At 41.3% G+C, this 26,134-nt stretch overlaps 1 long non-coding RNA gene across 1 annotated transcript in view; it reads right to left on the bottom strand.

The window, feature by feature from the left end:
• LOC124799072 overlaps positions 1-21,098 on the bottom strand; it is a 358,440-nt gene extending 337,342 nt beyond the window's left edge. The window contains exon 1 of the long non-coding RNA XR_007016980.1: positions 21,039-21,098. This is a non-coding gene — a long non-coding RNA (uncharacterized LOC124799072). The remainder of the gene's footprint in view (positions 1-21,038) is intronic.
• Between the last annotated feature and the right edge of the window lie 5,036 nt (positions 21,099-26,134).

Genomic DNA, 26,134 nt, shown 5'->3' with positions numbered 1-26,134 from the left:
CTCGACTCCATACAGCACGGATGATTGACATTTTTTTGGAAACGGAAGATATTGCACGCATGGCGCAGTATGCTCGCTCCCCCGATTTGAATCCCAGAGAGCATGTCTGGAAAGCACTAGGGAGACGGCTTGCATCACGTCAGCATCCACCAATCACTGTCCAAGATTTATGAGCAGCTCTGCAGGAAGACTGGGCGTTATTGCCTCAACGTGAGATTGATGACATCATTTATAGGATATCCCCTCGCTGTCGGGCCTGTATTGGTACCAGTAGTGGTCACACCCCATACTGAGCACATGAACCAGATGTCAGAATGTCTGTGCAAATCCGTTAAATTGCAAAAAAACGAAGAACACCTTTTTATACCGTTATGCACGTTGCAGCTGATTACGTTCTGTATTCTTTGCATTGTTTCTATTTTACTATCACCTGTTTATACTGTTTCGTGGCGAAATAATCACAACCTTGGGAAATTTCAGTTTGTTGCTTTAATTTTGGACACCAGAGAATTTATTCCCATTATGGAGTACTTGACCAGTGATGATCAATATATCGCAACCACTATTTCGAATATAGATCCGATGTTCCTGATAGGAACTACCTTTGCCCCCCCCCCCTACCGCTCACCCTCGCCAACCGCTCCCACTCTTGCCGTAGAAATTAACAAAGTCGCGGGCATTATCAGAGAGGGTCGCGCAACTCGCAAAAATTTCGGACAAGCTCTTCACTGTTCTCTACTTTCTAACTTCCTCTCATGAAACCACGCCGAATGATTAAAAAAAAGATAAAAGCACTTCTTGTCGAAGTTCTACTGGTTGTCGTTGCACGCGACCTAAGTTTTATTAACTACGATATGAATTAACTGTAACACAGACAGACATGCAGAAGTGATAAATGGTATTTAACAGCAGTGTAAAATGGAGCACTGCCTTTATCTACCTCTACATCTACATAACTACTGTGCAATTCACAGCTAAGTGTCTGGCAGCGGGTTCATCGAACCACCTCCAAGCTGTCTCTCTACCTTCCCACTCTCGAATGACGTGCGGGAAAAACGAGCACCTAAATTTCTCTGTGCGAGCTCTGATTTCTCTTATTTTGCACGACGATCATTTCTCCCTATGTAGGCTGGCGCCAACAGAATATTTTCGCAATCAGAGGAGAAAGTTGGTGATTGAAATTGCACGAGAAGATCCTGCCGCAACTAAAAAGGCTTTTGTTTTAATGATTTGATACACCAACGCACGTATCATGCCCGTGGTACTGTCTCTCCTTTTCCGCGATAATACAAAATTAGCTGTTCTTTTCTGAACTTTTTCGGTGTTCTCCGTCAATACTATTTGATGCAGACCCCACAACACAGAGCAATACTCCAGAATAGGGCGGACAAGCTTAGTGTAAGCAGTCTCTATAGCAGACCTATTGCATTTTCTAAGTGATTTGGCAATAAATCGCAGTCTTTGGTTTGCTTTCCCCACCACATTATCTACACGATCTTTCCAGTTTAAGTTATTCGTAATTTTAATCCCTAACTATTTAGTTGAATTCATAACCTTTATATTTGTGTGGTATATCGTGTAAGCAAAATTTAGCGGATTCCTTTTAGTACTCATGTGGCTGACTTCACATTTTTCATGATGTAGAGTCAACTGTGACTTTACGCACTATATAGATACCTTGTCTAAATCTTTCGCAATTGGTTTTGATCATTTGATGACTTTACAAATGAATCCATCATCTGCAAACAACCTAAGAGGGCTGATCACCATTGTCTCCCACGTCGTTTATGTAGATCAGGAACAGCAGAGGGTCCATAGCACTTCCTTGGGGAACGTCAGATATTACTTCTGTGTTACTCGACGTAAGTTTTCGTCAGTTACGACGAATTGTAAACTTTATGACAGGAAACCACGAATCCAGTTACCGAACTAAGACGATAGTCCCTAGGCAAGCAATTTGATTAGAAGCCGCTTGTGAGGAACGGTGTCAAAAGCCTTATGGAAATCTGAAAATATAGAATCATTTTGATGTCCCCAGTCGACAGCACTCACTACTTCGTGAGAACAAAGAGCTAGTTATGTTTCATAAGAACGATATTGTCTGAATCCGAGCTGACTATTTGTCAATCGCTTTCTTCGAACACAGTAAATATTCCAAAATCCTACTGGAAATTGACATTTGTGATATGGGTCTGTAAGTCAGTGGATTACTCCTATTTCCTTCCTCAGGGCATTGTTATGCCTTGTGCAACTTCCCAGTTTTTAGGTATGGATCTTTCCACGAGCGAGCGGTAGTATATGATTGCTAAATATGGAGCTATTATATCAGCATACTCTGAAAAGAACCTGGCTGGTATACAATCTTGACCAGAAGCCTTGTCTTTATTAAGCGATTTAAGTCACTTCAAAGTTATTCATGTTGGAAGTTGTTCTTGATTCGAATTCTGGAATATTTATTTTCTGTTTTTTTGGTGAAGGATTTTCGGAAAAGCGTGTTTAGTAACTCTGCTTTAATGCTAATGTTATCAGTGGCAACACTATTGTTATCGCACAGTGAAAGTACTGATTGTGTCTTGCCGCTGGTGTACTTTACATATGAACAGAATCTTTTTGGGTATTCTGCGAGATTTGGAGACAGAGTCCTTGTGGAAACTATTAAAAGCATTTCGCACTGAAATTCATGCAAAATTTCGAGCTTCTGTAACACTTTGACAATCTTGGGAATTTAAATTTGGCGTGCTTTTTTTATGCTTCTGCAACAGTGTTCTGACCCGTTTTGTGTACCCTGGGTAATTTATTTGGTGTATGTCTCTCAATTGCATTCGATTCTATTTGTTTGAATTTAAACCACATCTGTTCCACGCTTGCATAATCTGATTTGAAGGAATGGCGACTGTCTCTTAGAAAGGCGTGAGGCGAATGTTTATGTTCTTTTTTAAATCTATGTACTTTGCGTTTATTTTTGGTGCGTTTTGGATGTTATGCTATTCAGTCACTAATCCCTGTATCAGTCTGATGCTCCCTATATGCTTAGAATTAGTTGGTGCTAAGAGGTGAAATAGTTTTTGCAACCATTTACACTTTTAATTCTAGGAAGACTCGCTCTTTTTTATTAGTCATAACTGTAGATTTACTATTTCCGTGAATTACTTTGGGCTCGTAACAGCACACAGCTGCAGTCTAGGAAGGGAGGAAAAGGAAGGAATAAAGGTTAGGGTTTCACGTCCCGTCGACGAAGAGGTCAGCAGTGACAGAGCACAAGCGCAGGTTGCTCAAGAAGGGAATGGAAGGCAACCGGTGTCCTTTTCAAATGAATCGTCCCAGCATTTGTCTAATGCGATATGCGGAAATCACGTAAACTTCAGTTTGTATGGCCGGACGGGTATATGAACCGACGTCCTCTCGAATATGAGGTCAGTGATCTAACCAGTGTCATCTAATTTGGTTACAGTCTAGGAAAGTGATTCATTACGGATCAACAGACCTGAAGAAAGTATCAAATAAATTAACAAATTGTCTTGTAAAATAACACTTCCAAACCGTAGAAATTTTATGAGTCAGCATCAGTTCTAGATTTCGTTGTGTAATGATCACACTGTGAAAGCAAAGCAAACCATATTTAACGTAGAAGGGTCTACTTTTTACCATCACATCAACAAAACATACCTGCAGTCACAGTCTGTGTTGTCTATATTCGTAATCCGAGAAGAGGAACACTGGCCAAGCATATGCAATTTAACATTATAACAAAACAGAATCGCCTTCATCATTACTGTTGGAATCACTTAAAAACACTGCCATCTTACTCTGCTTTACAAGCCTAATGTCTCACAGGGGAATCGTACTCAGGACTACAAAAACATTCATCGGGATCTTCATTCTCATTAAGAACATCTGAATAATCATCGCCAAAAATCTCCGAAAGTGTTTCAGATTCGTGAATTTCCTTCCGTTTTCAGAAAAGGTCCATCTCTAAAAACAGAAGGTGCTACAAGAGGAAAACAGAAATTGCTTGAAACATAAAAATACAATCAAAATGCCAAACAACAAAACGTACATGAACGAAATCAAGTTTTATACATTGACCACTGATGTAAATGCCTAAATAGACGTAATAGTTTAACCATATTACAGCATACGGCTCCTAAATCGTTCAAATGGCTCTGAGCACTATCGGACTTAACATCTGAGGTCATCAGTCCCCTAGAACTTAGAACTACTAAAACCGAACTAACCTAAGGACATCACACACATCCATGCTCCAGGTAGGATTCGAACCTGCGACCGTAGCAGCATCGCGTTTCTGGACTGAAGCACCTAGAGCCGCTCGGCCACAGCGGCTGGTTACGGCTTCTAAAGACAGCATGTAGATACCACAAGTTATCTGGCGATCAGTCCGTTACGGATGGCGTGTGAAACACGAGTAAACTCGGGATCCGTCCGCATCGTGTTAAAATCACGGCCCGTTTCCTGTAAGACTTATCCTGTGCCTCCAGAGAACGCTATGTTCTTACCGCCCCACTCACAACTAGCGCAAGAATTTGAATTTCGCCGTACCTGCCGGGAAACGTTCCTCCGTCGGCAGAGTTCTGTATTCAGCGGGGCACAACACTATCCAGAGCACAGTGTCAATTCGACTACGCTCACGGGCTCTCAGCATTCAGTGCCTTGACCCTACCAATAATAAACGTTAGAGAAATACAGGTGTTGGACAAAAATATAGAAACAAATGCTTGAACATAAATGCAGAAGCTAGCCAAGACTGCAAGTTGCACTATAGTATTTGACCACGATCGGCACCCAGGGAATTTTCTCAATACTTTTCTCAAGTGTTAGACGTGGTCATAACATTGGTCTGTGTACTTATGAATGCCTTATATCGGAGGTAAGTGAATTAGAACGTGGGCAGATCGTTGTTGTTCGTACGGTGGGTTCCTCCATGTCCAACGGAGCCGAAGTGTTTAGTGTTTCCAGAGGCACTGTATAGAAGATTTATACCAAACAGGTCTTCAGGAAACGCAGTATCCACCGTCAAGTCACAACGTGGACGAAAGTGTGTGTTAAGTGATCGTGATAGATAGCCATTGAAGAGAATTCTAACGAAAAAAAGGAGGGCGACAGGTGCAAAAGTCGCTGCGAATCTGAAAGACGCATTCGCGAATCCTGTCATCACCAAAACAACACGAAGGGAGCGTCATGAGCTGGGAAATGCAGGGAAAGCTGGAATTCGAAAACCATTCATCAGTGATGCAAATGCCCATAACAGAAAACCGGTGTGCCAAAGGCATAAATCGTGGGCTGTGGAGTAATGGAAAGAAATTATTTGGTCGAATAAATCTTGCTTGATACTGAACTTCTGACCGAGTTTACGTTACAGGGATGAAATATGGCAGCGGTTCGGTGATGATATTCCGTGATCCCCATGGTTACTGTGCAAGGCTGTTATACTGCCAAGGATTATGTGATCATTTTGGCTGATCAGGTCCATCGCATGGTACAGTGTTTGTTCCCCACTGTATTTCAAGACGACGGGGCCCCTGTTCACACAACTCACATCGTCCAGGACTGGTTTTGAGATCACGAGGATGAAATGTCGCATCCCTCCTGGCCAACAGAGTCAACAGATCTCAATATTATTGAGCCTTTGTATTTACTTTGAAGAAAAGGGTACCTGATCGCTATCTATCTTCATCACTGTTACCTAGTCCGCCGCTGGTAGCGGAATAGTCAGCGCGACAGAATGTCAATCCTAAGAGCCTGGGTTCGACTCCCGGCTGGGTCGGAGATTTTCTCCGCTCACAGACTGGGTGTTGTGTTGTCCTAATCATTATCATTTGATCCCTATCGACGCGCAAGTCGCCGAAGTGGCATCAAATCGAAAGACTTGCACTGGGCGAACAGTCTACCCGACGGGAGGCCCTAGTCACACGACATTCATTCATTCATTCATTGTTACCTAAACTTGCCACTATTTTGCAGGAACAATGTTGTAAAACTTCCCCGAAAACCATACTAGACCTGTATTTATTTATCCTGTGACGACTGGAAGCTGTTTAGAAGGCCAACTGTTTTCCTACGCTACACTAGGCATGGTAATGTTTTGTGTTATTGGTGTTTCCCTGTGTTTAGTCACTATGCTTGACCGAGTCCCTTGAGAGTGCTGCTCTCTCTCTCGTGTTATTTGTACATGAGGGGCAATGGCCAGGACGCCACCCTTCCAAGGGTGACTAAAGGGACACTCGCCGCGGCGAGAGGGAGACCAGATGTGAAAGAGCACTCAATCGGGTGGCTGCTGTAGGCCGGTGACCTTGCGCCTTGTTCGCTAAAGGTTGACTATGTGTATTTTTTGTTGTGTGTGTTAATTGTCAATAACAACTGTTTCTCTACATATGTTCTCATTCATTGCAATCTGATTCGATCCAAACCATAATACAGCCCTTTATGTGCTGGAGTAAGCTCTCACCAGCACATGTGTCAGCAAAGATGAAGTGCGAAGATCGATTACTAGGTGTGGGGTCGAGTGCGCCTATCACGAGAGAGGCCAGAGACACACCCACAAGCAACACTCCGCCAGCGCCCTCTCAACAGCGTGTATGTAGGCCGCCGCTGACCGGAGGGCCTCACTCACTCACTCACTCTCCCAGTCACCCATTTGGCGTCTGTCAGTTTACTCCCACAGCAGGTTGAGTTTGACACAGGCTATGACAGTACATAGCGATCAGATTAGTGACTATAGCAGGACTAGTTTACCTCAGCCACAACTGTACTTTACATCAGTCTGCAAGAGGACTATTGCTGATGAGCTTGTACCACAACATGACTCAATTCAAGTTAAGTAAATGTTTCCAGTTCATGTAAATAAAGAAATGTATTAATCCAAAAAAAAAAAAATTGCTCTCAGCACTATGGGACTTAACTTCTGAGGTCATCAGTCCCCTAGAACTTAGAACTACTTAAACCTAACTAACCTAAGGACATCACACATATCCATGCCCGAGGTAGGATTTGATCCTGTGACCATAGCGGTCGCGCGGTTCCAGACTGTAGCGCCTAGAACCGCTCGGCCACCCCGGCTGGCGTATTAATCCACGTGTGCTTTTGTGTTGTTGGAAGAGGATATCGTTCACCCGTAACATCATCCTCTCCCTTGCTTCCTAGCGGTACAAGACTCTACACTTTAAATTCCTGGTTCTCCTGTAAATTTGACGAATCAAATTTCCGCCTGCGGACGCTAACATTTTGGTCCCTCCGGGTCGGATTGTGATGCACTCGACGAAGTAGCGTAATGCGGCACCCATCCAAGGGCGGAACGGTAGCGACGAGCTTCAACGAAGCAGCACGGGGACGCAGTCAGCTGCATCGACACGGCGCATGTGTAGCTAAGTACCTGGTCTGGTTGTCCAGCTTCCTGTAAATGCCCACTCATTCTAACTGCTGCTTCTGCTCTTCCATGGCACCGATAAACTTTCATGATAGATGAAGTATAAAGGAAATAAACTTCTTACTACAGGCGTAAGCAAGCCTCATGCGGTTGTTAAAGTTTGCAAATGAGTTTGAAGTAACAGAAAAATTTGACACTTTGGATATTACTGTCAGGCTAAAACAGCTGCCAAAGATCGTGGAGAAGTATGAAGACGTGTAGTCACAACTCGAATTGTTTGAAAACGTAGACGTACATGCTGACGACATGGAAACCTCCGAACACGTGGTCTTTGGGGTTTCGAAAAAACAGAGCAGTTCAGATGAGTTATGCCAAGGCAACTGACAAGGTTTCGTCAGATGCTGCATTTGTCTTGATTGCATCAAAACGTAGCATCGAATTGCCCATCATTTAAGACTACTGTAATGCAGTTCAGGCATTTTTGTGACACGTTTATGAATCTCTTGGTAAATAACGAGGAATTAGAGGACACTGCTAAATATCGTAACTTGCTTAATTCATTGACAGGTGAAATAATGTAATTGCTCATCTTCCGGTAACTAGCGCTAATTTAAAGATAATTTTGCTAAGGTCTGCAACAGATATAATAAACCTCGACTGATTGCATCGGCGCATTTGAAGAAACTGTTAACGCTGCCATCTATGACAAAGGCACCTGTAAGTGAATTTCGTGCACTGGAATTGTACGGGTCAGAACAAGGAATGTTAGACCCTTTAATCGGTTGGGTAATCTAGAGAATTTAAAAATGGAAATGGATAAGTTAAAATTCTATATAATCGGAATAAATGATGTGCTGTGGCAAACTAAACACAATTGAAATCGCAGGAGAGCTTCTGTAAAGTTTGGAAGGTAGGAGACGAGATACTGGCAGAAGTAAAGCTGTGAGTACCGGCCGTGAGTCGTGCTCCGGTAGCTCAGACGGCAGAGCACTTGCCCGCGAAAGGCAAAGGTCCCGAGTTCGACTCTCGGTCGGGCACACAGTTTTAATCTGCCAGGAAGTTTCATATCAGCGCACACTCCGCTGCACAGTGAAAATCTCATTCTGTAAACACAATTTCTGGACAGGTGAGTATAGGGTTAGTAATACAAACCAAAATTTCATTGTTATTGAGAATGAAATTCGCTAGTAGAGAAAGGTAGAGAAGTAAAATAGTAGGAAACATGGACTGCGGGGAAAGGAATGAAAGGGAAAGCCTCATGGTACAATTTTGTCAGGGCATAATTCAGTCACCGGTAATACTTGGTTTCAGAGTCATGAAAGAAGGCTGTATACGTGGAAGAGACTTGGAGGCACCGGAATGGTTCAAATAAATCAAAGTGGTAAGAAAGAGATTCCGAAACCAAATTTTAAACTGCAAAGCTTTTACAACGGAAGATGTAGATTCTGACAGTATTTTATTGGTTATAAATTGCAGATTACAGCTGAAGAAATAGCAGAAAGTTAGAAAATTAAGGAGATGGGTCCTTGACAAGTTGAAACAATCAGAGGTTGTTGAGGGTTTCAAAGGGAGCGTTACGCAACGATTGACTGAAAATAGGTACGAAACACAGTAGAAGACGAATGGGTAGCCTTCAGAGATGATAAATAGTGAGAGCAGCAGAGGATCAAACAGGGAAAGAGACAAAGTCCAGTAGAAATCCTTGGATAACGCACATTAAGAGTGCAGGAAAAATTCTGTTGTTAAGCGTGGACGAGAGATAGGATAGGTGGAAAAAAATACATTAATGGAACCTACAAGGGGGAGGAACTGTTTGCTGATGTGACAGAAGGCGAAATTGAAGTCGAAGTGGAAGACATGGGGTATTGCAGTCAGTCTGATAAAGATTTGGAAGAATTGAGATGAAACAAGGCAGAAAGCTCAAACATTCCTTCGGAATTTCTGAAGTCATTGGGGGAACGACACCCAAACGATCATTCAAGTGGGTGTGTAGAATCGGAGACTGTAGACATACCGGCAGACTTTCGGAAGAAATCATCCCCACAATTCCCAAGACACAAGGCGACCGCACAGTCAGATTAAAATCTCATGTATCCAAGTTGCTGACAATAATGATACACAAAGGGAAGAAAAAGAAAACTGAGGATTTGTTACGTGATGATTAATCTGGATTTATGAAAGGTAAACGCACAAGGGAGGCAGTTCTGACGTTGCACTTGATAACGCGGGCAAAACTTATGAAAAATCACGAAACGTTCATGGGGTTTGTGGCCTAAAAAAAGGCGAACAGTAATGTAAAACAGAGCAAGATGTTCTAAATTCCCAGAAAAAGAGTTCCAAGCTGTAGGATTAGAGGGGTTATATACAATGTGTATAAGAACCAACATGGAACAATAAGAGTGGAAGACCAAGAACGATGTGCTCGGATTAAAAAGCGGTGTGTGACAAGGATGCAGCCTTTCTCCTCTACTGTTCATTTTATATATCGAAGCGGCAATGACAGAAACAAAAGGACAGGTTCAGGAACGAGATTAAAATTCAGGGTGCAAGAATACCATTAATAACATTCGCTGATAACATCAGAATTGAGAACCAAGAAGTAAATGAAGTGAGCCGGCCGGTGTGGACGAGCGGTTCTAGGCGCTTCAGTCTGGAACCGCGCGACCGCTACGGTCGCAGGTTCGAATCCTGCCTTGGGTATGGATGTGTGTGATGTCCTTAGGCTAGTTAGGTTTAGGTAGTTCTACGTTCTAGGGGACTGATGACCTCAGATGTTAAGTCCCATAGTGCTCAGAGCCATTTGAACCATTTTGAAGTAAATGAAGTGAAGGAATTCTGTTGCTTTCAAAGCAATATAATGTTTGACAGATGAAGTGAAGAGGACATAAAAGCAGACTAGCATAGGCAAAGAGGGCATTCATGACTAGGAAAGTATAGTAGTAGCAAATACTGACCTTTATTTGAGGAATAAATTAATGAGTATATACGTCTGGAACACAGCTTTGTTTGGAAATGAATCATGGACTGTGGGGAGCTGAGAAGAAGGAAATCGAAGCATTTGAGATGTGGTGCTATAGAAGGATACTGGAAATGATGTGGACTGATGAGATAAGAAATGAGGAGGATAGAAGTCAGCGAGGATAGAAACATATTGAAAACATTGACAAGATGAAGAGACGGGATGATAGAACGTGTGTTAAGATATCAGGGAATAGCTTCCAAGGTATTAGAGAGAACTATAGAGGATAAAACCGTGGTGGAACACAGAGATTGGAGTATATCGAGCAAATAATTGAGGATGTTAGTGCTACTCTGAAATGAAAACTTTAGCACGGAGAGGAAATCGTGGCACACCAAACCATTCAGAGAACTGATAAGAAAAAGAAATAGAACGCACAAGATACTGACTTCAATTGACAAAAAGAAGAAAAAAGAACAGATTAAAATGCAGCAAATGAAGAAATGACAAAGCAGGAATGGTCAGACGAGAAAAGCAAGGATTTACTCATACGAGTGTAAACAGCTGGGGAAAGATGAAGCCACCTTTAGGAAAATTAAGGAGACATTTGCAATAAAGAGAAGCAGCTGTATGAACATGAAGAGTTCAGATAGCAAGCCAGTACTACTAAGGAAAAAAGAGAAAGCTGACAGGTGGACAGAATATATAGAGAGGCTGCACGAGGGAACATGAACTTTAAGGTAACACTGTAAAAAGGAAGTATCTAAAGAAGAGTTGGGACATATTACCCTGCGAGAAGAATTTAACAAAACACTGAAAGCACTTAAAAGTTCCTCAGTATTGCTGAGATCTTCGGGAAAGCCAGCCATGATAGAAATATTCCACCTGGTTTACAAGATATATAAGACAGGCGAAATATTCCCATTCTTTAAGAAGAATTTAAGAAGGCAGGTACTGACAGGCGTGACTATTACCGAACTACCAGTTTAATAAGTCATGACAGCAAAATAATGACATGAATTATTTACAGAAAAATGGAAAAACTGGTAGAAGCCGACCTCGGGAAAGATGAGTTCTGTTCAGGAGAAGTGGAGGCAGTATTGACTCTATGTCTTTGATAGATTGAAGAAAGGCAAACCTACGTTTATAGCAGTTGTAGACGAGAAAGCTTTTGAAAATGTTGACTAGAGCTACACTCCTTGAAATTCTGAAGGTAGCAGGGATAAAATACAGGGAAATTATGGCTATTTACAGCTTGCACAGAAACAAGACCACTGCTACGAGAGTCGAAGGACATGAGTGGGAAGCAGTGATTGTGAAGGGAGTGAGACAAGCTGTAGCCTACACCCTGTGTTATTCAATCTGTGCATTAAGCAAGCAATAAAGAAAAGAATTAGGAATTTGGAGAGGGAATTAAAGTTCAAGGACAAGAAATAATAAGCATGAGGTTTGTGGATGACATTGTCATTCTGTCAGGAGCAGCAAAGAGGTAGAAAGAGCAGCTGACTGGAATACTAGCGTCTTGAAAATAGGTTAACAGATGATCATCAGTAAAAGTCAAGGGTAACGGAATGTAGTGGAATCAGGTGATTCTGTGGGGATTAGCTTAAGAAATGTAACTCTAGAAGTAATAGCTGCGTTTTGCTAGTATGAGTGCAAAAAAACTGACGTGGGTCGTAGTGTAAATGATATAAAATGCAGACTGGCTATAGCAATGATAACATTTCTCAAAAATAGTAATTTGTTAACATGTCACACAAATTTAATTGTTAGAAAGTCTTTCTGAAAGTATTTGTATGGAGTGTAGCCATGTATGGAAGGGAAACATGGACTACAAGCAGTTTAGACAAGAAGAGAATAGAAGAGTTTGAAATATGGTGCTACAGAAGAATGCTGAAGATTAGAGGGCTAGATCGGGAAAACAATGAAGAGGTACTGAGTCCAATAGGGGCAAGAAGTATTTTGTGGGACCTCTTGACTAAAAGAAAGGATCCGTTGGTACGACACGTTCTGAGGCATGAAGGAATTGTCAGTTTGATAAAGGGGGGATGTGAGGTCCGGAAAAATGATTGAGGAATATCAAAGGATGAATCAGTAAGCAGCTTGAAAAGAGCGTTAGTTGCAGATGTTATTCGGGGGTACAGAGGCTTGCACATGATAGACAAACATGGAGAGCTGCACCAAACTTGTCTTCAGACTGAAGACCTCCATTACCACCACCAACACCACCATCACCACAACAATAACAACATAAATTTCCAAATTTTTCAGTTAGATTTATGATAATTCAGCATCGCGAGATCAAAATTTTTCGAAAAAGACACGAAATACTGGAAAAATAACGAGCTTTATTTAGCACAAGATATATTTCAGTTCATTTCCTAGTGGTTAGCCCAAATGTATTGGTTTGCAGCATGATTGACTGTAGAAAACATTCCAGGAAGGAAAAGGCGCTCCTTCACAGACTGACCACATCTGCTGCCGACAATAGACCTGTCACGGTTCCTGAGTCCCCACGTGAAACTGGCGGAACACAGGAAGCTGAGGCAGGGCAAGACGGAAGTAGAAAGGTGCTAGTCTGCAGAACTGTGTTCACCATTTTGGATCAAACTGATATTCTGGTAACGGTGATCGCACACTCGCTTTTATAATATATGGAAGTTATGAAAGTTAGTTGCTATTATAGCTGTTAAAACAATAACATACTTCTAAAATATTGGGAAAAATGCTTTTCAGATGATGTACTTCTCTTAACTGTAGTAGCTTGGAAGTTATCCAATAACGGAATACGTAGAGAAAATTATTAGACACCTGGCTAACAACAATAGTGTCGTAGGAGTTAATTTAGAGCTTTCGATACTGTTATTCATGAAATTCTTTTAGAAAGTTGGAAACAACGGGGACAAAAGGGATAGAAAACATGTGGTTTGAATCATATTTGCAAAATAGATTACAGACTGGGTGTTGTGTGACGTCCTTAGGTTAGTTAGGTTTAAGTAGTTCTAAGTTCTAGGGGACTGATGACCATAGATATTAAGTCCCATAGTGCTCAGAGCCATTTGAACCATTTGAGCCAAAATAGATTACAGAGTCTGGAACTCGCATCCGCCCATTCTAAACACAAAATTAGATTAGTATCTGATGCAAAGAATGTCTAAATACTCGTAGGTATACCACAGGGTAGTGTGTTATGCATACATCACTTCCATATTTAAATAAACGACGTTCCGGTCTCAGAAAGTGCAGCTAAGACCGTGTTGTTCACAGACGACACTAGTGTAACAGTGAGCGATGTTAAAGAATCTCTGTTTACAACAACTGATCAAGTCCTCACGTCCTTGCATTCATGGTTCAGTGTCGACAGGCTGACCTTTAATGTGAAAAAAAATTATATTTATGGATACGTAGTCCGTCTTTGCATCTAAATGTTTTGCGCCATACGCGTTTCTCTTCTTTTATTTGTGAATCATACTTAGCGGCCTGTAATACATGTTTGATACAAGCCACTGAAGATGCTTCACAAATGAAAGAAGCGAAACGCGTATGACACAAAAAGAACTGCCATTAATTTAGTTGCAAAGACGGTATACATTTCCATAAACATAGAAGCAACTAAATAGCGACGGAAAACACATAAAATGACGAAATTATACTCAGTTAGGAAAAATGATTAAAACCAAGATCTTCAAATGGTAGTCGGCGAAGATGAGTTAGAAAGGGTATGATGCACCAAACTTTTAGGAATGCATGTTGCTCAAGACTCGAACCGGAAAGATTATGTCACTGAACTCTCCCGGAGATTCAGTTCTGCAAGTTTTGCTCTGAGACCATTTGTAATGTTTGCTCCTTATAGGGTACGAGAATGGCTTATTTTATTTACTTTCAGTTCCTTGTAGCTTTGGAAATAGATTTTTTGGGGTAAAACCAATATGTGATTACGTGAAATTTTTACATTACAAAAAGGGCTATTCGAATCGTGTCCAATCGCAGTGCTAGATTCACTGCAACACTCTATTTGAAAAGTTGTGTCCGCTTGTTCAAATGCGTGCTGATGGCGAGAACAAAACTCGGTGACCTGCAAACCGACAGTGATTACCATAGTTATAACACTCGCACCTACGGGTCCCTCCGTATATAAGTAGAACAAGTAAAACAACGCATACTCAGCGATATGAGTTTCTTTGGTGTCACTTTTTATAAAGTGCTGGGAACAAACATGCAGATATTGGAGAAGAAAACGGCGTTAAGAGCAGATTTAAAATCATTTCTTCTTGTAAGAGAATTTGTTAACTAACAAGAATGTCAGGCCCCCGTTTAATATTGAGTAGTTTTTACTGTTAACTGTTGTACCACTTATGCTGCGTTTGTGTTTGCAAAAGAACATTTCCACTGTTGGTTTTCTATTTTCTCTGCTCCAGACGCAGTGTAGAACACTTCCTCAGAGAATGGATCTTGCGCAATATTAGTTGTGATGGATATAGTGTCGGCAGGCGATCGTACGTCAATAGTTTCAGCAGCGTTATGTGTTCGGGTGCTTCCATTTTTTCAAAATTATTATACTTTTGACCGTTGTAATCTCTTTGTAGACTAGGTATATGAGGTTCTCTTTCCTAATCATCTACTGAGCGAGGTGGCTAAGCCAGTGAATGCAATGCACTCGGATTCAGGAGAAATGGGGTTTGTGCCTCGTCCTAGCATCCTGATTTGGGTTTCGTGGCCGAGCGGTTCTAGGCGCTTTAGTCTGGAACCGCGCGACCGCTACGGTCGCTGGTTCGAATCCTGCCTCGGGCATGGATGTGTGTGATGTCCTTAGGTTAGTCAGGTTTAAGTAGTTCTAAGTTCTAGGGGACTGATGACCTCAGAAGTCCCATAGTGCTCAGAGCCATTTGTACCATTTGGGTTTCGCATAGTTCCCCCAAGTAGCTACGGTGAACGCTGTGATGGTTCCATTGATTAGGCCATAACTGACTTTCTGCCCTATCCTCGCCTAATCCCATCCTACTCTGTTATTGTCTGGACATGAATTTATTATTTCTGTTTTGTACGTGGCACGTCCGATGCTGCTGAACTGAATGCTCTAAGGACGAATAAATAAATAAATAAATGCTGAAGCGATGTCCTAACCAAATTATATAAAGAGTTTTAATACAACAATAACAACAATAACAATAATATACTGTTATTTGTTTAATGTGTAGTTCGTTAAAAGCAAGGGGGGGGGGGGGCGGCAAGTAGGGGGACACACTGAGCCCCTCCACCACCGCTAGCCTCTCCCCCTCCCCCCTCCCCGTAACGGATATCTTGAGCATCACCTGCGCTAATGTGCGCTCGATCTGCATACTGATCAGTATGGTAACATTGAATTACTGGCGAAGCATTGCCCGCTTCCACACGAAGCGACCTTTTCTGTCAGTGGAGTAGTGAATCGAGTTAATGTGCGCATTTGGTGTTCACAACCCCCTGGCGAGGTCATGGGGTTCACCAGAGGCAGTCCAAAGGTGAATGTTTGGTGCGCGCTATTGCACGATCGAATTATCGGGCCATTCTTCTTCACTGGGGCTACCATCACATCAGCAGTGTATCTGGACATGTTGCAACTGTATGCTGTTCCTCAGTTGCTTCAGTATCACCCCGATGTCTGTTTTCAGCAAGACGGTGCACCGCCTCATTGGGATTTGGACGTCCGTGTCTATCTCGATATGACCTTCCATGGGCGATGGATTGGTCGTGATGGGCCAACGGTTTGGCCTCCACGCTCTCCTGACATAACCCCATTAGACTTCTTTTTATGGGGTTATGTCAAGGACGAGGTCTACTGAACACGTGTACCAGATCTTGAAACCCTGCGGCAACGGATAACCACAGTCGTTGAATCGATCCCTCCAGTGATGTTGGCTAATGTGTGGACGGAAATTGAATATCGCCTAGATGCTCTACGTGCTACCAATGGTGCTCATGTGGAAGTTGACTGATAGTTTGTCAACAATTAGACACCAGTTTCATATTTGTATCTTACTTCTAGCCTGAGTTATCAATTTATGTAATCAGGGAAAGACTTTTCGGACACCCTGTAAAATTCGTATCGTGTTGTTTTACCTGAACAATTCCGTTTACAATTTCTAATAGGACATATTAATTTTTTTGTATTTGTGTGAGTCTGGTAAATAATCTTTCTGAATTTAAACTACTCTTTCCATCAAAAGAGCATGAATATCGTATCTATAGCCAGGCGTACAGAAGGAAGCGAATGGCGTAATAAATTTGCGAATCTGAAGACCCAGCATATGATGTAAAGTCCACAATTTTGATAGTTTACAGGAAGATAGCTACCGCCATATTGATACTGTATGATTTTGCAAATTGCCTACGAATCTGCCACAAGGAATTCCCCTGTAACTAAGCATTCATTACGTATGTTGCGTATCCTTTACCGCAATAGTATGGCTGTCGCTGGAATCTTATATAAGACTTATGTGAAGAATGTGAACATATTAACTACAGCAAATACACCAGGTGCAGCACCAGTAGCTTATGTTACCACGTGAGGTATAGAATTATTCACATTTCCGGCTATGTAGACGCAGGACGGCTATGTAGACGGCTGTGTCGTTTGCATACAGTCATTCTCTCGACTCTGTGTGTATTTTTATTTGGTTCCTCTTTACGAACTAAATACGTCGTTTCCTTTCCCCTCTTTTTTTCATGAGATCCATGCTGAAAAATGATGTATATAAATGCGAACTTTGATAGTTCACTTCCGATTGCACAAAAAACTTGATGAAATCTGATTTCCACAATAAAGACTTCATGTGAGTGACTGAATATTAGATGTCTAGTCCAAGGTTCAGTTACTTAAGAAATGAATAAAGAAATGCCGTCACGATATTCAGCAATGATTAATCCGACTAATGATAATGAAATAAGTCTTCAGTATCGACACGCTTTGAGACCGCTATTAATATTTCATGAAGGAAAACAGCTAATTTTTTCTGTGTCTGTCGCTTAACGTAGAACAATATTAAATCTTTATCGCGGAAACAGTTTTTCATAACTATAGTAAGCCATGTAATTAATTGTCAATGAAATTCTGTGAACCACCATGACACTGAACTGTTTGCAGACTATGAAATGAGATGTTCCCAACAAAGGTACTGCAAGATGTAACAGTTTTTCAGATCAGATATACATCCTTGTTTCCACAACAAATAATGGCGAAAGAATCTTCCAGACATCTATGACGCACACAATACATATTTTCCTGAAAAATGTTCAAATGTGTGTGAAATCTTGTGGGACTTAACTGCTAAGGTCATCAGTCCCTAAGCTTACACACTACTTAACCTAAATTATCCTAAGGACAGACACACACACCCATGCCCGAGGGAGGACTCGAACCTCCGCCGGGACCAGCCGCACAGTCCATGACTGCAGCGTCTAAGACCGCTCGGTTAATCCCGCGTGGCTATTTTACTGAAATTGACCAGATGGATGTATGGAGATCGAGATTTGGTTGTCTGGAAAAGTAGTCTGTCTGCAAGCTTCAGAGAATACATTCCGATGTAATGTGAAAAATTCCTGACTTTTCTTGGAAATTTGCATGAGAAACTGTCACTGCAGATTTTTTACCCTCCCAGTCTAAATTGTTTGATCTTTTTGTACATGTTTTTATAGCACATGCCATGTGCTAACATTTGCAGAACATGCTAACTGAAAATTGCCATCTTCTGTTTTATCTCTGTTGGACAACCCAATTTGTTTGGACTTATTTTTCAAAGTTATGTTGATGCTGTTGTTATCATACGAAATCAGTGAAGCACTCACGTCAGTACTGAGCACAAGAGATAAACGTTTAAGTGACATATGCATACTGTTGTCCGCTAGATTCTTTGTTGCTGGTACCGTAGTGCTATGTTCACAAGATTTCTCATTTTCGCAAGGAATTAAAAAAAAATAATGTTATGTTTTCATTCTGGAAACACTATCAGAGGTGGTGTGTGTTCGTAAATGTTACCATATTGCCCACGCAGCAAACATTTGTATCTGTTGAGTGTTCTGGTCTGTAGGTAAACAAGAGTAGCTGAAATGAGGCGAAGTGTCTTCGTCAAATGTAGGATTCTAGACTCCTCGTTAACCTAAAGAAGAAATATTTCCTCTATCCATTCTGGCGTGTACACTGTAATAGGCTTCTTTCGCAATAGAACAACAAGACTTTTAATATCAGCAGAAATTTTTCGTTGCATTATAGTTATTAAAAGATACATCGAAATAATCAGCAGCCTGAAGAAGGGTACTAAATGCCTGAAACCGGTTAAAGAAATAAAATTTTTTTGCTGATTATTTCGATATAAACAACTACAGTTGCTGAAGATGGATAAAATACTAAAGCTATTAAAAGTACTTGAAATCTGTCTTAGTCTTTAATAAAATACGCATACTTATTTTGCCACATGTGTTTCGTTTATAACAAAAAACATCGTCGAAAGACCTAATAGGCTGTTTGCATAAAACACCTCTATTTACTTCGAGCACAGAGGATTTCGACCTTTTTGGCCATTATTGAGGCAAAGTAAAAGCGATTACGTTATCTAGCACCAAGTGCGTTACATGTCGTCACTTATCACACAGCTAATGTCACTGTCAAATAACCAGATTCAGCATGGACTAGCATATAGGCTAACGTTGTTAAATGTCTTTACGTGTAGATGCACTTGGTGGTGTGTAATGATCTTCGCACTTAATAGTGACAAAGAAGGTCGAAACCGGGTGTGCTCCAATGAAAAAAGGAGTTTTATTTGTACAGTATTTGGTGTTTTTCGGAACGTATCTCATTAAATTCATCAAGACTATTAGCGACTGCCGTCACGAAAAAGTGTTTGGTTTTATCCATTTAAAACATCGTCAGTGATAGCATTTTCGTCTAATTCCCGCTTACATTTGGAAGCGGGTAAGATAGCCTATTGTCACTTGCGAATGATCATACTCTATTACCACCAAAGATGACGCAGCGGAGGAAGTTACTGTCGGATTTCCATAGCATCTGGCCCGAGCAAACAAGTGACTGTCATTTTGCATCTGTTTTCGGATGCTTTCAACACTTTTTTCAGGTATTCCTGCGGTAGGGAGTGATGATCCTGACATATTTTGACGTTGGCTGCCAACACTATTCATTTCTTGACGTCCAATATTTCACCACAAGTGTTCATTTACGTCTTCCAGAAATGTAATCCAGAGTGGCCGAGCGGTTCTAGGCGCTCCAGTCTGGAACCGCGCGACCGCTACGGTCGCTGGTTCGAATCCTGCCTCGGGCATGGATGTGTATGATGTCCTTAGGTTAGCTAGGTTTAAGTAGTTCTAAGCTCTAGGGGACTGATGACCTCACTTGTTAAGTCCCATAGTGCTCAGAGACATTTGAAATGTAATTTGTCTTCAAGTGCAGCAAACCGATGCGAAATCAAGAGAGAAAAAAATTTAGTATCAGACTTCTCAAGATGTGCAAGCAGACGACACTTTGAGAAGTAAACGGAAATCAGTCAAAAATACAGATACAGATACGAAATGGATGTTATCAAATAAATACGAACTTTTTAGCAGACGCACAGACGGTTTCTTAATACCTTTAACAGCTTCAACACCTGTATTTGAAGACTTTAATGCATAATATGTTAACTTGCTTGACCGCCTTCTACAGCAGCTGTTATAATCAGTTATTACTGGTTTTTCTGTCCTAAGCTTACTGAAAATAATGCAAGAGAATTTTCCATCAGATGGTTTCGTTTTTATTTGTGAACTGTCTTTCTGTGGTCATTCTGTAAATATGGATACATAACATGTCCTCAAATTTTTGTACTTATAGATTAAAACTGGCGTACAACTCATTTACGGTGTTTTGTCTCTTGTTGACAAAAGTGAAGTGGAAAAAACACCAATACAGTGTATGTAAAAGGGCGATCAAAATAGGCGAGAAATTTCCAAAAGCAAACGGGCAGCCAATTTTCCTTCGACCGTAACATCCGCTAATAACGAAGAAGAGGCATAAACATGCCGGCCGAAGTGGCCGTGCGTTTAAAGGCGCTGCAGTCTGGAACCGCAAGACCGCTACGGTCGCAGGTTCGAATCCTGCCTCGGGCATGGATGTTTGTGATGTCCTTAGGTTAGTTAGGTTTAACTAGTTCTAAGTTCTAGGGGACTGATGACCTCAGCAGTTGAGTCCCAAAGTGCTCAGAGCCATTTGAACCATAAACATCTTGAGTAAATTGTACGCCAGTTTTATAAGAAAGTACTGTTTTTAATGTATAAATACAAACAGGTAGATCCAGCTTCTAGAAAAATCACACAAGATAGTCCACAAATACAATCGATAGGCTTCTGGTGAAAAACAGTCTTTATTTATAATTATTTGCGGTAAGCGCAAGACGGAAAAACCAACAACAAATGGTTTTAATGGGTGTTTATTACGCATGCGCAACAGTCGCGTTTAATAAACCACGGTAGGAGTGATACTCTTGCGTGCTAGAAGAGTAGAACCTAGGGAAACAATAAAAACTGCAGAGAGCGAAAGAATTTTCGCGAGGTCACCACGCAGTGGTAACAAGCGCGGCGCAATGCGGAAAACACAGCGAGGCGTGCACGGCCTTTGTTGTCTGTGCGGCTGGAGCCGGCAGGGAGTGGGGGTTAGCGCGTGGCGGGCAGTCTACTCACAGCGCACGTGCCGTTACGGCGGAAGCCGCGCGTAGCTCCGCTCTGCGTGGCGCCGGCAGGGGCACTGCAGGAGCCGCCAGCGACGCCGCGCCGCGACACGGGCGCCGTGGGACTGCGCTATCTCAGTCGGCGCCCGCTGCCCCGCCAGGTTGCATGGCGCCAAGCGACTTGCTTTCTGGAACACAACTAACATGCACGCATCTCGTTCGCAAACGCTCTCTTTCTTCCAACGATCGCCGAAACAAGCCCAGATGTGCTGAGCGATGCGTTATGGGAACGCGTTACAACCACTGTATGATACATGTCTTGACTCATAGGAAACATCGACTAAAGGAAAATAAATGTATCTAATATGAAAAATAATTGAAATAAAAATAAACGAAATAAAAAAGGAGTTCCTCAAGGATCCGTTTTTGGGCCAATCCTCTGCCTCCTGTATATAAATGATACTGGGACATTTTACTCATGTCGAGAAATTCTAAAAGAAAAGGAGTTCCCTAAGGACACGTTCTTGGGCCAATCCTCTCCCTATTGTGTATAAATGACCTAGATTTGAACACTGGGTCACAACCAAATACTTATTTATTGCATATTATACAGCCATCCTTATTACAGAAAACACTCGAAATCAATTGCCAGCAGCTGTAAATAAAAACACAGCCCAAGTAAATGGTTGGTTTGACAGGAAAAAGCTATTGATAAACGCCTAAAAACGTCCTAAATTTTTCTGTTCCGAGGGTGATGCACGCAACACCAATGTGACAATAAACTGTGACAAAATTACATCTTCCTTGCAAACATAGTTTGAAGTATGCAGCTTCAGAATTACTCCAAATGGCACACATATCATTACAGGAAACACTCGAAATCAATTGCTAGCAGCTGTAAATAAAAATACAGCCCAACTAAATGGATACTTTGATGGGAATAAGCTATTGAGAAACGCCAAAAACACAATAGTCGTAAATTTTTTCTGTTTCAAGGGTGATGCATGCAACACCAATGTGATAGTAAACTGCAACAAAATTGCATCTTCCTTGGAAACAAATTTTGAGGCATATATCTTCAGAATTAATTCATGTGACATACATAATATAAACAAAATAAATACCATACTAAATAAAACATATTACACTCTTCTTTTAGTTGAAAAAATTTTCATACTGCCAGAAATGCCTATTTTGGCCAATTCCACAGGATCTTACTGCACGGAATTATATTCTGGCGTAATACGCCACCTAATTCAGTATATTCTTAGCTCAGAAAATAACTGTAAAAGCAATGCAACGTGCTCGATAAACAGATTCCTCCACAACACTTCTTCAAAAGCTGTCACTCCATCCACTTTCCCACATGTATTCACTGGAAATGTGTATGTTGGAGAGAATTTAAAAGACATAAATAAATATTTAATATCCACGGACAACATACTACGAAAAAAATAAAGTTTTATGTCCAGTCAGGTCATCAACTGTCAAAACTTCCATTTCAAATGGTGTGAAAATTTATAATTGTTTTCCACATGGGGTACACGTTGTTCCATCATTCTCATTTTTTTGTAAAACTCAGAGGCATTCTTATTAGACCTCTACTTCTATTTCCAACCTGTGCAATACAAGAGACTTCAAACAATACAGTGCAAAATCTGCTCTGGAAGTAGTGCAAGCCTTTTTAGAGATAAAGCAAAAAATAAATTTATTTACTGATATATTAATGTGTACTTCATATGTGTGTGTGTGTGTGTGTGTGTATGTGTGTGTGTGTGTGTGTGTGTGTGTGCGTGTGCATGCAAGCAGTCATGCTTGAGTACACATCCATACACAATATTTGTACTGCATCCCTCAATCTCGAAAGATTTTTTGGATGAATAAATTAAAAAACAGTTGTAAATAAACAGTATTCTGGAGAGTAATTGTTACACTAAACCCAACGTTGCCCTAAAATAGTTACCATCTTCCGAATGAGGTGACGCAATAATTGTGGCACTGGACTCACACGCGGGAGGAACATTCTTCAAATCGCTGTCAAGCTACTCAGATTTGTAAGTTTTCTGGTTTACCTACACATAAGTACGCCGAAAGAATAGCTCTGACAGTTAAAGTTGGCAAGCCATTTGGCATGTCCCTTACATTACTTTTTTTTTTTTAGTCATAAGTCTGCTGACTGGTTTGGTGTGGCCCGCCAAGGATTCCTCTCCTGTGCAAACTTCTTCATCTCAGAGAAGCACTTGCAACCTACGTCCTCAGTTATTTGCTGCAGGTATCCCAGTCTCTGTCTTCCTCTACAGATTTTGCCCTCTACAACTCCATCTAGTGCCATGGAAGTAATTCCCCGACGTCTTAACAGATGTATTATCATCGTGTCCCTTCTCCTTTACAATATTTTCCACATATTCATTTCCTCTTCGATTCTGTGAAGAACATCCTCATTCCTTACCCTATCAGTCCACCTAATTTTCAACATTCGTCTGTAGCACCACATCTTGATTCTCTTCTATTCCGGTTTTTCCACAGTCCACGCTTCACAACCACACAATACTGTGCTCCAAACATATATTCTCAGAAATTTCTTTCTCAGAAATGACTTATGTTTGATACTAGTAGACTTCTCTTGGCCAGGAATGCCATTTTTGTCAGTGATAGTCTGCTTTTGATGTCCTCCTTGCTCCGTCCGTCATTGGTTGTTTCGCTGCATAGGTAGGAGAATTCCTTAACTTCATCTACTTTGTGACATCGACCTTGATGCTAAGTTTCTCGGTGTTCTCATTTCTGCTACTTCTCATTACTTTCGTCTTTCTTCGATTTACTCTCAGTCCACATTATGTACTCATTAGACTGTTCATTCCATTCAGCAGATCATGTAGTTCTTCTTCACTTTCACTGAGGGTAGAATGTCACCAGCGAATCGTATCATCGATATCCTTTCAGCTTTTCTTTTAATTCCACTCCTGAACCTTTTATTTCCATCATTGCTTCTTCGATGTACAGACTGAACAGTAGGGGCGAAAGACTACATCCATGTCTTAGACCCTTTCTAATACGAGCGCTTCGTTCTTGGTGGTCCACTCTTATTTCCTCTCGTCTCTTGTGCATATTGTATAATACCCGTCTCTCCCTATAGATTACCACTACTTTTCTCAGAATTTCGAACATCTTGTACCATTTTCGATTGTCGAACGCTTTTTACAGGCCGACAAATCCTATGAACGTGTCTTGATATTTCTTTAGTCTTGCTTCTATTATCAACCGCAACTCAGAATTGCCTCTCTGGTTGTTTTACCTTTCCTAAAGCCAATCTCATCGTCATCTAACACATCCTCAATTTTGTTTTCCGTTCTTCTGTATATTATTCTTGTCGGCAACCTGGATGCATGAACTGTTAAGCTGACTGTGCGATAATTCTCGCACTTGTCAGCTCTTGCAGTCGTCGGAATTGTGCGGATGGTATTTTTTCGAAAGTCAGTTGGTGTGTCACCAGACACATACATTATACGCACCAACGTGAATAGTAATTTTGTTGCCACTTCCCCAAAAGATTTTAGAAATTCTAATGGAATGTTATCTATCGCTTCTGCCTTATTTGATCTTACGTCTTTCAAAGCTATCTTAAATTCTGACTCTAATACTGGATCCCCTGTCTCTTCTAAATCGACTACTGTTTCTTCTTCTATCACATCAGACAAATCTTCCGCCGGCCGGTGTGCTCCCGTGACTGCTACGGTCGCAGGTTCGAATCCTGCCTCGGGCATGGATGTGTGTGATGTCCTTAGGTTAGTTAGGTTTAATTAGTTCTAAGTTCTAGGCGACTGATGACCTCAGAAGTTGAGTCGCATAGTGCTCAGAGCCATTTGAACAAATCTTCCCCCTCACAATGTACTCTTTCCACCAGTCCGCCCTCTCCTCTGCAGTTAACAGTGGAATTCTCGTTGCACTCTTAATGTTACCATCGTTGCTTTTAGTTTCACCGAAGGTTGTTTTGACTGACTGGGTCAGTCCTTCCGACAATCACTTCATTTTCGATTTTTTCACGTTTTTCTAGTAGGCATTTCGGCTTAGCTTCCCTCGACATCCTATGTAGCTGTATTTCGTTCTTCATCGACTAGTATTTCTGTATTCCTGAATTTCCCTGAACATTTTTGTACTTCCTTCTTTCATCGATCATCTGAAGTATTGCTTTGTTCTCATGGTTTCTTCAAAGTTACCTTCAGTGTACGTATGTTTTTCTTTCCAACCTCTGTGATTGTCCTTTTTAGAAATGTCCATTCCACTTCAACTGTACTGCCTATTGAGCTCTTCCTTATTGCTGTATGTATAGCCTTAGAAAACTTCAAGCGTATCCCGTCCTTCTTTAGTGCTCCCGTATCCCACCTCTTTGCGTATTGATTCTTCCTGACCAATCTCTTAAGCTTCAGCCTACTCTTTATCACTACCATATTGTGATCTGGGTCTATGTCTGCTCCTGGGTACGCCTTACAATCAAGTATCTGATTTCGGAATCTCTGTCTCTCCATCATGTAATCTAACTGAAATCTTCCTGTATCACCCGGCCTTCTCCAGTTATACCTCCTCCTCTTGTGATTCTTCAACAGGGAATTCGCTTTTACTACCTGAAATTTATTTCAGAACTTAATTAGGCTTTCTCCTTTCTCATTCCTTGTCCTATGCCCATATTTTCCTACAACCTTTTCTTCCACTTCTTCACCTAAAACTGTATTCCAGTCCCCCATGACTATTAGATTTTCATCTCCCTTTGCGCAGTGTATTACCTTGTTATTATCCTTTTATACTTTCTCTGTCTTGTCATCTTCAGCTTGCAACGTCGTTGCTGGTGTTTGTTTGCTGTCGATTCTGATAAGAACCCTTTCACTGAATTGTTCACAATAATACTTTCTGCCCTACCTATTTATTCATAACGAATCCTACTCCCGTTCTACCACCTCACAGTATGTGGTTGACGGTACTTTAGTACCTGTTCCTGCTTCCCCTTCCCATGGCAATGATTGATGGTAAACCTCCGTATTAGCTCAAACTTTCCGGATTTTCTCTTTGTGGTAATTTTGCGAGACTGACGTGGCAGGAATTACTGTGTTGCCCGGC

This window comes from Schistocerca piceifrons, chromosome 1 (assembly GCF_021461385.2).
Source record: "Schistocerca piceifrons isolate TAMUIC-IGC-003096 chromosome 1, iqSchPice1.1, whole genome shotgun sequence".
NCBI lineage: Eukaryota > Metazoa > Arthropoda > Insecta > Orthoptera > Acrididae > Schistocerca > Schistocerca piceifrons.
Note: the sequence above shows the minus strand (reverse complement) of the source record. Positions and strands in the feature narration are given on the sequence as shown.